Source organism: Lutra lutra, chromosome 11 (assembly GCF_902655055.1).
Source record: "Lutra lutra chromosome 11, mLutLut1.2, whole genome shotgun sequence".
In the NCBI taxonomy this organism is placed as follows: domain Eukaryota; kingdom Metazoa; phylum Chordata; class Mammalia; order Carnivora; family Mustelidae; genus Lutra; species Lutra lutra.
Genome location: NC_062288.1, coordinates 42,715,289 through 42,730,852, shown reverse-complemented (window position 1 = coordinate 42,730,852; position 15,564 = coordinate 42,715,289). Strand labels below are relative to the sequence as shown.

The 15,564-nt window shown below is 36.4% G+C and overlaps 1 protein-coding gene across 1 annotated transcript in view; it reads right to left on the bottom strand.

The window, feature by feature from the left end:
- NXPH1 (neurexophilin 1) overlaps nucleotides 1-15,564 on the bottom strand; it is a 296,351-nt gene that overhangs the window by 7,574 nt on the left and 273,213 nt on the right.

Here is a 15,564-nt window from a genome sequence, read left to right as displayed (position 1 = left end):
GGAGAAATAATCCTTGGACCTAGGAGATAAAGGACACTTAGGAGTTCAACAGAGAGAGAAGAGGCCAAAAGAGATTCAAGCATGAGAAACACACTGTGTAAATCACAGAGCTAAGAAGGGACATGTTAAATATAAGAATGGAAAATAGCTCCTTACTGCTGAGCCTCAGGGAACACTGACAAGGAAGAAAAGGAGAAGTTGTAAGAAGTAGAACTTGAAGAAGGTGGGCTAGGGTCAAAAGTGATGTTCCTACTAAGGTATTTGAACTTAAACTTATAGGAAGTGGGGAATCACTAAATTATTTTCTGTTTTGCTTTTGTCTGTGTGTGTGTATATATGTGTGTTGTTTTTGCTTATTTATTCTGTTTTAAAATAGGTCATTCTGGCTCTAGAAAGATCACTGATTAGACACTGAGGATGAATTGGTAGGGAGAGACTTTGAAGGAAGAATGACTAGTAAAATCATTCATTACATAACTAACTGTGATACTTCATTTGAGAAAGTAAAATGAAACTTCACCAAGGCAATAGCAGAGAAAAAGAGAAAGAAAAAATGGATATGAGACAGTTCAGAGGTAGGATTAACTCAGCTTGATAATTTTTTACTAAGCAGGAATATGAAAAGTTGAATTAATGAGTTTCCTGGCATCTGCAGGGAATACAGAAGTAACAACTTAGCTGGAAAATATAATTAAATCTCAGAGGAAAATTGGAAGTTGAAGTGCCTGCAAGTCATTCCAGTGATGCTATCCAAAGAAAGTTGGTAACATGGGTCTGAATGTCTGGAGAAATGAGAGGGATAGTGATGTTGATTTTGTTGTATGAAAGGATTGTATTGTTCAGATAGGACACAGTGATACAGAAGAAGGTTGGTAACAATATCTAATGCCAGTGCTTTGAAGAAAAGCAGAAGAGGAGCCAGGATAGGTAAAGACAAAGGAGGATATTAGAAAGAAAATATTACTGTAGAAACAAAGAGAAGCTGGGAGTGGATAGGCAGGTATGGGCACACTCGAATTTCAAGTAAAAGTTGAATAGTTGAAACACTTGGAAAGCAGCCCCTTGACTTGTGAACCCTCTACTAATGACCTTACTGATGCTAGCTTTAGTAGTGGTGAAGAGAAGATGCAAGATGAGAAAGAAAAACGAGCTTAATACATCTACTCCCAGCTGCGGTTCGGAATCAATGGCTGACTTGTTCTATCATATTGCTTTACATCTTAAGAATTTTCAATTTTGAAACACATAAATATACATATAAAATTGAAGGATTTTAAGCCCTACTGAATTAAAAAAAAATCATTTTAAAAAAACCCTTACATCCAGAACACTTTCTACTATTGATGTTACAAAGATAATAAAAGAGTTTCCTTTTAAAAGTCACCTAAAGATTCTTTGATGTCAGTATATCTGAGCGATAACAGAAGTGAACACCTTGGCGTAAAAATGAGTATGAAAGAAGAAGCTGACAACATCTAATGAACCCAATTCCAAAAAGGCAAAGCACTGTGAAATTTTTCTACCAATAATTTATTCTGTACCAATGAAAACACCAAATATACTCTCTGACTGAATATAATTTTCCATGTCAAAGCCACCATGCCCATTCCAAAGGAGCTGTCTTGCAGGTATCCAGGAAAGGATACCATTTCCACAAATTATGAGAGTTGTCTGTCTCATTGTTTTAGAGACACTGAGGATCAAAAGATTCTTAGCATGATTTGATGTATGTGATTTAAAGTACACGTGTATTTAAGAACATACAAAATAGGTATAAGGCGAAGGGTCATGTCCTTCAACCATAAACAAAGACAGAGCTTGGGTGTAACATGAAGAGAGATTGCCTGGGGCAGGACATATGTATGGGAATAAGGGGAAAAGACTCCCATTGGATGTGGAATGTAAGCATATAAGAGCTGCCACACTTCCATCTAGCTCCTTTTCTTTATATTTTAGGGCCCATTCCTTCACATCAGTTCCTCTAATATCTTTTCATAATAGGTTTCCAATCATAATGTCAATACATTATCATTAAAGATACTCTTGAAAGATACCACTTCTGGAAAATAAACCACTCCTCAACTATACTGCCCCCTCAGTTTTGCTTCAGGCCTTATGAGACAGTATATAAACATTTCCCTCCTTTACATATATACTGTATCCAACGAGAGGTGTCTCCAGATGTTTGTGTACCTCTTTTTATAAAAGAGCAGTAAGATGTCTTTTAATTTCCACTAACCTGCACATTTTACTGCCGATCTATTACTATTCAATATAAATAATTTCAAGATTACTTTGAAAATTATGTATTTATTTCATCAACTGTATGAATACTTAAACCAAAAATTTTAAACAACTTGATGCTTAAGCAATATCTTTCAACAGTGAATAACTAATCAACAAAATGGTCTTGCTCTATGATTACTTCATTTTGACAATTTTATGATTTGCTGTGTTGAACATATGTTGCATACTATCAACTGCTATTGGATAAGGGCACACCATATTCATTTTAATTTCATTGTAATTAGTATTTGATGTATGACATTGTATTTTATTTCAACTACACACAGGGGTGCCTGGGTGGCTCAGTAGATTAAGCATCAAACTCTTGATTTTGACTCAAGACATCATCTAAGGGTCATTAGATCAAGCCCAGCCTCACTCTCTCTCTCTCTGCCCCCATCTAAAATTAATTAAATAATTAATAAACTGCACACACCACTCATTCACACACACACACATACCCACACTCACACACTTCAAAGTCAATATTGTTATCTTTAACTTACACATGAAGATACAGAAACTCAGAAAGAGACTGACCAGATCATTGCTGTTAAGTGTAAGAACTACCCCCTAGTTACTGTAGAGGCTGTGTCCTTTACTTTTTAAAATTATTTTAATCATGCAATTCTACATTAATATATGTTTATTAGAACATTCAAATGTTATAGAATTTATGAAGTAAAAAGTAAAAGTCTGTCTTCATCATCAACCCCTGCTCTTTTACAATCTCACCCCTCTCTCCAAAGGTAAAACTTGTCAAAATTTTGGTGTATGTTGCTTCTAGATATCTTAGTTTTCACATATAAATATTATATATGTAGTGTCATATTTTATGATTACATTATATATTTCCCTATCAACAAAACATCTTAGAGATGCATACGTCTTAGTATATCTAGGTATACCATCTCTATTAAAGGAGAATATAAAATTTTATGATATGGATGGACCAGACTTCCTCCTTTTGCTTACCTTTCATGACAGATCCTTAATCATTACATTGTTTCATGGCCAGGTTACCTCCAGCTGTTTTTAACCTTGATTCTACTACTTTTTCTGCCATTATTGTTTCAGATACCTCACACCCTCCACTTATGAGCTGGATTTTAATTTTCTTTGATGTATGGATTTGTGTGATTCTTTTAGAAAAAGAGTTCATAGGGGATACACTAAGTTGCCAATGCTAAAAACTGTCTTCATTGGCCACAGGCTTACACTGGGTAGAATATTCAAAATAATAATAATAATAATAAATTTATTTACTTATTTATCCTTTCATTTATACTGTGCTGCTTAATTTTTCTCTCTCAAAAAAACCTGAATTTTATTTCAGGCATTGTAAAATTTCACAAGATGGGCTACATGTGCCCAAGGCTTTTTCCAGCCCCTTTCTTAGCTAGTTCAGAGAAAAATATGCAAATATTTCTAGGCATGTGAGGCTCTTTTTCTTTCTTTTTTTTTTTTAAAGATTTTATTTTTATTTATTTGACAGAGAGATCACAAGCAGGCAGAGAGGCAGGCAGAGAGAGAGGAGGAAGCAGGCTCCCCGCTGAGCAGAGAGCCCAATGCGGGGGCTCCATCCCAGGACTCTGAGATCATGACCTGAGCCGAAGGCAGCGGCTTAACCCACTGAGCCACCCAGGCGCCCCGTGAGGCTCTTTTTCATCAAGTTTTCCTAAGAGGACTATTAACTCTTTGAGGGATGTTCTTTCATAGTATGACATTTTGTTACCTTAGGGGAAGGGAGTATCTTGCATAGAGAAATCACAGCATATATGACCTGTGTGGTTTATATTCTTACTTACATTGATTTCAACAGTGAAGGTCATTGTTCTTTAGTCACAATCAAGATGGGGGGTGGCCCTCAGAGTTTTCTCTCTTACAAGTTTTGAGTCTGCACTTGACGTTGACAATACCGGGAATGCTTGTATTATATATAATAAGCCAGAGGAAAGGGGTTAGTGTTTTAATATATCAAAAATACATTATTTCCTTCTGCTGCAAAGCAGTGCTCCAGGAGCAACAGTGCTGCATTAACAATGGAAAAGCAGAGAAGCAACTCTGTGCCTCTCCTTCAACCCTGTGCTGGGAGTTGTAGTGCATAGAAACTAAGAAAATAGGCTTTGCAGTCAGAGATTGAGAGAGTGGGTTAAGTGGGGCTGAGTGGAATAATTACTCTTAATTTCTCATCGGTATTAATGTATTTATGTGTCAGAACTTATGTAAGTTTACACACTAAGCATGAAGGAAGGGACAATATTTTCACAGGATGAAAAAGTGTATTTCTTAGGAGCAGAAATAATAGTTTGTGGCTCTTCATAAGCACGTTTTTTTCCTCTACAGTTAAAGAACCAAGAACATTTTGAATACAATTTTCATAAGCTTACCTACAGGAAAAGGAACCAAAGGGAAAGCTAATGATTCTGGTTATACAATCTTGTGAAGAGCTCAGTTATCCATGGCTCAGAACAGTCTCCAGTACAGTAATGTAGGGAACAGTTAGTACCCTATGTTAGAAGTCAGTCATCCTCCATGAGAGCATGAGAACTCATAGGGTAACATATCTAAAATTCTTAGCCGTTTGAGGATTCTTCAAACTGATAGGAACACCATGTTTCTAGTTTTTGAGGATGACATGAAATGTTCACTCTGGTCGGAATGTCTTCTCTTAAAGTTACTATGTCAAAGACAAATTATTGCCCACATTTGCCAATACTAAATTATAACATAATTAGCATGGTCACTTATCACCACCTATTGCTAAAGATGGCCACAGAGCTGTTATAATTATGCTGATTTCCATCTCCGTTTGTTTGGACCATTTGAGCAGTTATAATTTCTCCAGTGAGAACCAGGAATAGAATAGCTGTGAGGATTCTGAAAGCCTTGTTTTCCCTTTCTTGAGGGTTTCATAACTTAGCCAAGCATAATAGCTCTCAGATCTTGACCTCATATTATTTCCCATATTTTTATGTATATACTATGTATAAAATCTATTTTATTTTTGTGAAAACCCAATGAGTGAGGTATCATCTAATTAGAGAAAAATGTGGTCCTAAGGGATCACTAGGGATAAAGTAGCAGATTTTGGATTGACCCCTCAATCTCTGACTCTCTCTCAAAGTATAATTATGGATTACCCAGGTTTGCATTTAAAAAGTTACTTCTTGTGTTAGTATTTTATATTCTTTCGATTTATTTTTTAAAAGATTTTATTGATTTATTGATTTATTGATTTTTGAGAGAGAGAGAATGCAAGCATGTGAGCACATGAGCAGGAGACGCAGACTCCCCGCTGAGCAGGATGCCCAATCTCAGGACCCCGGGATAATGATCTAAGCTGAAGGCAGATGCTTAACTGACTAAGCCACCCAGGTGCCCTATTCCTTCCATTTTAAATATATAAGGAGTATCTCATGTAAAGATGTCTAGGTACATGGTAAATATAATGAACAAATGTGTAAAATAACATGTTGAAAGACTATTTCTGGGCTGAAATACAGTCATTTCAGCATCATTATTTTTCATTATCCTTAAAGAGATTTGAACTTGTCAGTAAATCCAGATGTCTTTGAGGAAAAGAGAAAGGTTGCAAATGTAGGAATAGCTGGTTAGATCCAGGGTCTGTCTTTCTGAATTGAAGGTTAATATGAGTGATTCTCCATTAAAAGTCTTATTATGTGGATAGTAATGAAGGTTTACAGCTTATTAAAGTCAAAGCACATGCCTATCTAGAATGGACCAAATGAGGAAGGATTGACTCACCTTTCAACCCTATTTTCAGCAACCTATATCTACATACTGAGTAATAATAATAGTAACCTTATCCAAGAGAAGCTCAAGCTCCTGAGGAAATAATGACTTGGATATTTTTTTAGACAATCTGCCCACTTACCCTCTGATTATTAAGAACTTGATCTGGAAACCTTCTGATAGAGGAAAAATACATTATATAAACAAAATGATGGGGGCGCCTGGGTGGCTCAGTGGGTTAAAGCCTCTGCCTTCGGCTCAGGTCATGATCCCAGTGTCCTGGGATCGAGCCCCACATCGGGCTCTCTGCTCTGCAGGGAGCCTGCTTCCTCCTCTCTCTCTCTCTGCCTGCCTCTCTGCCTACTTGTGATCTCTCTCTGTCAAATAAATAAATAAATCTTTTTAAAAAAATGATGGAAACAAGTTATAGGGAAATATTATACCTGTGCCATTTAGATGCTAAATAGGTACAAAAATTCTTCTAGGTTTTATCATTCATATCAGGATATGTGTGGGCAGCACTGATTAGAGGTTCCCAGGTACAAAGTGGACAGCAAAGCCAGACAACCAACCCAGAAATGTGACAGAGAGGTAAGATCCTGAAAATATAGCCCCTCCATACTCCCATAAAAGTCCTATGGACTGGGACTCTCCTCCTTCCTGAAGTGGAACAAATACAATGTTCTGAGCAGATACAAAACCTAGCAAAGGAAATGGACCCTCACCATCTCATCAAAAGTTGATGTGCCGGAGTTTGAGTTATATAAAAACTTTGACATTGAGTAAATAAATATTTTTGGATCATGCCTTGACCAAAGCAAGATTTCGTAAAAGCACATACACCTAGAACACCAGGCCCCAACAGCTCTTCATCACAGCTCAAAGAAGATACAACTCATACACAGGGAACTTGTAAGCCACTATGTACACACACACACATGCACACACACACACGCACACACACACGTACACACACACACAAACACACACAATAATCTCTTCAAAGCACTTAAACCAACCCATTTGTTTTTTTTTTCTAAAGCCCCTCCCAAAAGATTAGCATCCATTCTTTGATTTTCTTTCTTATAAGATTCCTAGCACTGGGTAAATACACTGTATCCTCCACAGATCTCTTACCCCATTACTGCAAGTTTTGGAACCAGATGCACCTGTTGTCCACAAGTCTGGGCTAGATTTCACTTTGATCTTGTCCTATGCCTCTCCCCTCTTCCCATGGCATGTAGAATCCCATACAAAAGATCCAAGTACTCAGGAAAAAGGATATTTAGGCAGAGATATCTCATAACAAATTAAAAAAATGGCCTCTGGATCTAGGTGCTATGGCTTTAAGTTAATCAGATATAGTGGCATGCCTGGAGTCCACAAAGAAAAAGACTTGGCTTTTATGGTTACCAAGGGAATTAAGTAAACAATGTCACTAAATAAAAAAAGGATGTTCACCCGAAGTTTATGGTACAGAAAAAGACAGGTCATGAAAGGAATTGAGCAAATAGAGCCCCAAAATGACAGGATGCCATAAGTGACATCATAGTAAGGAGTTCGGATGAAAATATGTGTGGAGTCAGAGCTCTGAGATCCCCCTGACCTTTAATGTACTTTTTTTTCAGCTTACATCAGATACCTGTTTTTTATTGTTCTTTTTTCCCCTTTATTAATTTTTAAATTTTAATTCCCATGTAGTTAACATATAGTGTTATATTAGTTTCAGGTGTACAATAAAGTGATTTAACAATTCTGTATGTTACTCAGTGCTCATTATGATGTATCCTCTTTAATCCCCATCATTTATGTCATCCATCCCCCTATTCACCTCCTGTTTGGTAACCATCTATTTGTTCTCTATAGTTAAGAGCCTGTTTCCTGGTCTCTCTCTCTCTCTCTTTCCTTTTTTTTCCCCCTTTGTTTTGTTTCTTAAACTCCACACATAAGTGAAATCATACAGTATTTGTCTTTCTCTGACTATTTCATTTAGCATTTATACTCTCTAGCTCCATCCATATTGTTGCAAATGGCAAGATTTCATTCTTTTTTAAGGCTGAATAATATTCCATTGTATATGTATTCTTCTTTATCCATTCATCTATCTGTGGACACCTGGGCTCCTTCCATAATTTGGCTCTTGTAAATAATGCTGCAATAAACATAATAGGGGTGCAATTATCCCTTTGAATTAGTATTTTTATATTTTGGGGGTAAATACCTGGTAGTGTGATTACTGGATCATAGGGTAGTTCTATTTTTAATTTTTTGAGGAACCTCCATACTGTCTTCCCCAGTGGCTGGACCAGTTTCCATTCCCGCCAATAGTGCACAAGGGTTCCTTTTTCTCCAAATCCACTTTTGTTTCTTGTGTTTTTGATTTTAGCCATTCTTTTTTTTTTAAGATTTTATTTATTTATTTGACACAGAGAGAGAGAGATCACAAGTAGGCAGAGAGGCAGGCAGAGAGAGAAGGGGAAGCAGGCTCCCTACTGAGCAGAAAGCCCAATGTGGGGCTCAATCCCAGGACCCTGAGATCATGACCTGAGCCAAAGGCAGAGGCTTAACCCACTGAGCCACCCAGGTGCCCCAATTTTAGCCATTCTGACAGGTGTGATGTCTTGTTGTGGGCAACACCTCATTGTAGTTTTAATTTGCATTTTCCTGATGATGTCTGAACACCTTTTCATGTGTCTTTTGGCCATCTGGATTTCTTCTTTGGAGAAATGTCTATTCATGTCTTCTAACCACTTTTTAATTGGTTTATTTGGGGGTTTTTTGGCATTGAGTTGTGTAAGTTCTTTATATATTTGGATACTAACCTTTTACTGGATATGTCATTGCCAACTATCTTCTCCCATTCAGTAGGTTGTCTTTTAATTGTGTTGATTGTTTCCTTCACTGAGCAGAAGCTTTTTATTCTGATGTAGTTCCAATAGTTTATTTTTGCTCTTGTTTATTATTTCCCTTGTATCAGGAGACATATCTGGAAAAATGTCCCTATAGTTGATGTCAGAAGTCAAGGAAGAGAAAGTCAAGAGAAGCCAAGGAAGAGAAATTACTGTCTGTGCTCTGTTTTAGGATTTTTTAATGGTTTCAGTTCTCATGTTTAGGTCTTTAATCCATTTTGAATTTATTTGTATATGGTGTATGTAAGAAAGTGGTCCAGTTTCATTCTCTTGCATGTAGCTGTCCAGTTTTCCCAACACCATTTATTGAAAAGACTAATGAACTTTAAAATGACTTATTCCAGCATTTTAGCAGTTTGTAGTACCATGGACTCTGTGGATATAAGGTATCATGGGATAAATGAAAGGACAGATTGTAATGGTAGAATGTCCTTCCCTGGTAAGTCCCTATACTCACTTATTTCCAAACTCGGAGAGGTAGTTTAATTATCCTTTTTCAGAAGAGCTGGGTAACACTCCAGCTGCCACTAGAGGGCTCAGCTAAGACATCTGACAGCTGTCTATTTGTGGTACGGAAGTCACACAGAATTGTCAGCAAGGGTCCCAGAGCTCATTGAAAGAAGTTGAACCAGGAAACTCTGTGGTCACTGCTGACTGACACAGTCCCTGGAATCCACCTCTTCCGCAAGCTGCAGAGCCAGGAAGGAGCTACTCTTGCTCAAGGAACTACTACAGAAGTCATCACCAACTAAAGAAGCTCTTTTGAGTCTTCAATTCCTGATAGATGGTGTATTCAGGAATAAGGCATTTATAATTATTTATTTGGAAATAGTCTAAGTCAATGCACTCTATTTCTGTATCTCCAGCTTCATCTTGGCTACTCTTTCCTTTGACTTCAGAGTTCTTATCACATCTGAACACTTTTTTTTTTTTTTTTTTAATGTGTTCTCTTTCTTCCAACGTCAAGACCTTTGCACAGGTTGTTTGCCCATCCTTGACATCCTCGGAATCCATCCCGATTTACTTAGTTGACTCCTACTGATTCTGTAGCCTAGTTTAAACTTCATTTCCACAGTAATCTTTGATCCTCTCAGGGCACCCTGTACTGTTCATTCATGAAAGTAATACTATTATCTTTATCCATCCCTCCCCTCCTTCATTCCTTCCCTCTTTCCTTCCTCCCTTCCTTCCCTCCTTCTTCCTGCCCCTCCCTCTCTCTCTTTTTTCTTTTTCTTTCTTTCTTTTCTTTTTTCTTTCTTCCTTTGGACTATCATCTCTATGGTAGACCCATCCAATGCCTTGATAACTTTTTTTTTACTACATTTTATAAAAGGCCAGGTTTTAAGTAGGTGCTCTACAAATGTCGGCTGAATGAATAAATGCATTTTTGAATGGAGTGTCCACCCACCCATAATAATATCCTTCTGGAAATAAGCTTGCCCCATAAGCAGATAAACAGCTCATTTTTCTGACATAAACATACTTATATTGAAAGCCTTCACAGAGGCTTTGTGTAATGCCATAAACATGAACAGTGATACAGGAGGAAAAAATGATATTTTTCTAGGAAAATACTAGTCAGTGGCCCCTACAGGCCATTACAACCAGTCAGAAATGTTTCAGAAAAAATATCCAAATAACTCTATTTTCATTTAAATAAAAGTGAAAAATGAATAAAAACAATATTGCCTAAATGAACATAACTGCATTTTGGAGGTCTGAAAAACATCAGAAAAACAACAAAATAATGAGTTGTGTTCTCTTGGGCAGCAAGAAAGTTAGTGCCATTCTCTGGATTTTCTTTTCTTGAATTTCTGGAATTTTGATCCTAAAGATAGTAATGAAAGAAAATGCTGATGGTATCCTAAAAGCAGAAGTTCCTTCAACAGGAGAGCCTGCCAGATTTTCTGGGGGGCATTTTCTTTGCACTATTCAAGTATACATTTGTACTGACAAATAATAATTACTTTGAAACAGACAGTTAGGCATGTGTTAGGCTATTTCTTTGCACAAATGCCATTTGCTTGGAAAATGCAGTGGGTTTTATAAATGCAAAGCAATGCAACCATTTTTATGGGTGTGTTTGCAAAGACTCAAAATTGAATTGTTAAAAGTGTCCATTAACAGTACAAATTAAATTGTTATTAAAAAATCTGAGTCTCAAAGGCATTTCTGATTTTCCTCCAGGACTGACAGATTGTGAATAAACACACTATAACCTTCTGTTTTGTGTCTGTATCACAAAAATCCACGACTGTTGAGAGTTAGAATCCTGAAACATCTGAAACTGAAGGGACCTTTCTGGACAATGTTTTATAACAGGAAGCAGAGTCACACAGAACTGAAGTAACTCACCCAAAGTTTACAAGGTTATTAGGGGCAGAGGTAAAACTGTAGTGAAGGTTTCCTGACATCTAGTCCACTTTTTTGGTGTGTATTCCAAAGTTCACTTTTTTTTTTAAGACTTTTTTAAAGATTGTATTTATTTATTTGACAGAGAGAGAGAGAGAGAGATCACAAGTAGGCAAAGCAGGCAGAGAGAGGGGGAAGCAGGCTCCCCGCCGAGCAGAGAGCCAAATGCGGAGCTCAATCTCAGGACCCTGAGATCCTGACCTGAGCTGAAGGCAGACTTAACCCACTGAGCCACCCAGGTGCCCCCCAAAGTTCACTTTTATTGAGAGTTGGTACTTTATATCTCCTTCAGAGTTTGTTGAAGCTCTAGAAATCAGGCTGTCAACTTCAAAAGAAGGAAGTGGCTTATCTTAACTAAAGAGTTTCTTAATTTCATGAAAGGAAGGGCTACTGTGGAAATACAGCATCATCTGCCAAGCCTAAAACAAAAGGCACTAATCTAGTGCATTGCAATTGTAGCTTGGGATCCCCTCGGTTGGCCATGTACACAAACCTATGCTCAGACTTTCCAAGACTTAAGTCTGAGCAGTGACTGCTCTGCTGGAAGAAAGAATCCAAATGAGGATAGTCACAGGTTTAAGCAAATTACAACACAGGGGGAATTACTCTTCCATCTCTAAAGAAGAGATTTATATTTTTTTGCAAATACCTTGTCAATTTCTATTTTTCAGAACTTTTTTTCAAAAAGGCAAAGTTGAAGCAAAAGTTTGTCAAAGTATCTCTTCGATAAATCCATCGACAACCATTTGCTAAGTAACTATGATCTCAAAAATTTCCAAAAATTTGGGAACTCATTTTACTCACTTCAAATCATTCTGTACATTTGCTCATTCTAGAAAACTAACATCAGTACTTTTTACTCTTTCATAAATAAAGGTCCTAGTCTCCTTCCTGTTACGAGCTTTGAGAGTCAGTGACTCTCCACAGAGAATGCTAACGGAAACCCAGTAACATGAGCTGTAATCTTGCTGAGGATCATATGTTGGAATTGGTGTGTGTTAGGAGGAAGGGGGGGCTGGAATATGTACAGTATTAAATAGCATATTTGGAATGTACCATTAATTTGATTTTAGTCAAAATATTTATTTCATAATGTGACATGTTAAAAGAAAATGTGAGATTTATGTGTTTGTGTAAAAGAAGAGATTAGCTATGAACAGTCAAGAAATGCATTTTTAAGTGAGATCATCTTTTACTAAGGATCTTGGTTCTTTAGATACACTGTGAGGATGATCCATCTTAATCTGAATCTGTATAGAAATAGTATTTATCTTTATATTTCTGTAATTTTAAAATTTTGATATAATTTCCAAATTACAGTAAATTTTAAGAAACATACATATGCCCTTTACCCAGATCCACTAATTAAATTCATTCAATCATTTTGCTCGATTGCTCTCTCATTCTCTTGTATGCGTGAACGTATGTATATGTGTATACAGATTTTTTTCCCAAGCCATTTTCAGAGTAAGCTGGGGACATTATGCCTATTTATCCTTAAAAAGGTTCTGGAAAAAGTTCTAATCACAAGGGAAAAAATATTTCTAACTACCTATGGTGCAAAATGTTAGCTAGACTTATTGTGGTAATCATTTCACAATATATTTAAATATCAAATCATTATGTTGTACACCTAAAACTAATATAATGCTATATGTCAATTATACCTCAATTTAAAAAAAGAGGTCTGACATAGTTCCTAAGAAAAGTAGCATTATCTTATATAACCATAATATAACTATCAAAATAAGGAGATTTAACCTTGATACATTACTATAACTATCTATAGTCAATATCATATGCCATCTATTGTTCCAACAATATCCATTACATGTTTACTAATTTTTTGGTCCAGGACCCAGTCCAGCGTCATGCATTGCACTTACTTGTCATAACCCTTCAGCAGCCTTTCTTTCTGTTTCTTATTCTTTTACGTTCTTATAAAATGTAAATATTATAGGCTAATTAATTTGTAAAATGTTCCTCAATTTGTCTGATGTGCACTGAAAATCATTGTATAATAAAGTTCTAAGACTTCTGATTAACAAAGATGATAATGGGAAAGGGGTGTTCCTTGATTTGAGAGGGTAGGAAGCAATGCTTTGAGTAGGTACAGAGAGAATAATATTGTACAATGCTAAAGCATATCCTTGTACCTTATTGAAACTAATATAATTTATAGGTAATTAATTTGCATTGTATATAATTATTTTATTATTTTTGACAATAAAACTCATTAAATTTTGCCACTTTGTGGCCTCTTTTCACTTAACATTTTGTTTAAGCATTTTTATGGTTTTTTTTTCATCTATTTCCTCGTTTGCTAAACTATCAGTCAAGGATGACATTCTTTTGTTTTGAATCAGAAAGATTTTTAAGTAATATTGCAGAGTGTTTATCATTTCACCACATAATCACCATAATATTTGCATAATGTTTACAATTTTCAACTATGAGTAGATTGATGTCCAAAAGCCTTCCTGGGATGTAGATACCAATAACTCGGTGATTGTAGGAAACCAAGGGCCCTGGCAAAAAGACTTCCTTAGAACCATGCATCCAGGAAGAAACATTCAGATTCTGACCCCAAATCCCAGGGTCAGATTCTGCTATTACCAAAGAAGATGGTAATTACTATCTATTGCTACATGGTTAGAACATGGTTAGAACATGGTTATTCAGTTCCTTTATAGGCATGAGCCAACTGACTTTGATCAAGTAGGGGTTCCTCACACTTTAACTTTGGATATAGAACTTCCAGTTCAAGTACAATCTAAATCATCATTCCACCAAAAAAGCTAACTAACAAATCAAGACTGTTCATTCCATACCAAGTGCTCGTGTACAAATAATGTGAATATGTATGTATAGATAGATAGATAGTAGATAGATAGATATATCTATAGATGTAGATATAGATACAGATATCTAAAGCAGGTGCTTCATGCCAAATGACAAGGTCAAAGTCAGAGGTCTTAGACCTCAATTTCTCATTGTAAATTAGAGATACTAATCCCCTTGCCCCAGCTTTAAGAATTAGAGGACAATGTATGTGAATGTTTCTTTCTCAATAAATGGTAGATATTAATAACATTTGTTTTAATCTGTTTTATTTTTACTCAAGATGGTTATATTGATCCATGTAGTTAACTTTGTATGAAGAATTAATTTACATAATTTAAATTCATATAGGAAAACATTGTACATTTTAGGTATCTTGGCATAGTGGTAAGAGTGGACTCAAGCCAGGCCATGGGCTCACATCCCAACTCTTAAGGCAGATGCCCTTATCCATGGGAATTGCGTAAATGATGACTTTCCAAGTCATTTGGCAACCAAGGAACTGTTATTCTTTTGAAGTGGTAATACTCCAAACATAATATGATTTACACTAATAATTCTAGTTTTAGAACTGAAAATATGACCTTACAAAGAAACCTGACTCAAACGCAGAATGGTGTTATTTGTTTTCTTCCTTCCTTCCTGTCCTTCTTTTCCTTTTTTTTTCCTTTTCTTTTCATGTACAGAAGAGAGAAATACACCCAATTCCCCCATCAGAGTTGTACTATCCAGGCCGTGACATTTTTGATCTATTCTTTACATAGCATCCCATTAGAGTTCCAGAGAAACCCTTACTTTCTATTATGTGAACGACACCTTCGCTGGCCTGGAGCCATCATCAGCACTTGGAGCGCTGAACCATGAAGCAATATCTCTGTAACTGGGCCAAATAGGCCATGACCTGACAGGCTATAAAGTGGTCATTATCTCCTATTAAATCAGAAATTTGTGCTTTGCATATTTTAAAACAACTATCCAGTTGTGCTGTAGAGGTATAACTGCCAAGTGAATAATTAGATTTTTAGGAGACTATAAAGGGGACCAAAATGCTTTCTACTGTGCCAAAAACAAAGTCAATTCAGATTTTATTTTCTCTCCTCCCTTGTTTTTATCCTCACTCTCTGGCAGTCAGACCAAAAATATTTCAGTAACAGATAAACAGACTCTGTTACACAATTTACTGTATAAAATCAAGTCTGGGTTGATGTTACATGGGTGCCAAAGTGTCCTGTGTTGTTCACTGTGGGCTGCTTTCTCACACAGTTGGGTAGAATGCTGCAGGTGGTCAGCACCTAATATTTGCTTTGTTTGGCCAATGTGATTACAAAGAGAGCTTTATAAAATGTAAAATGACTGAATG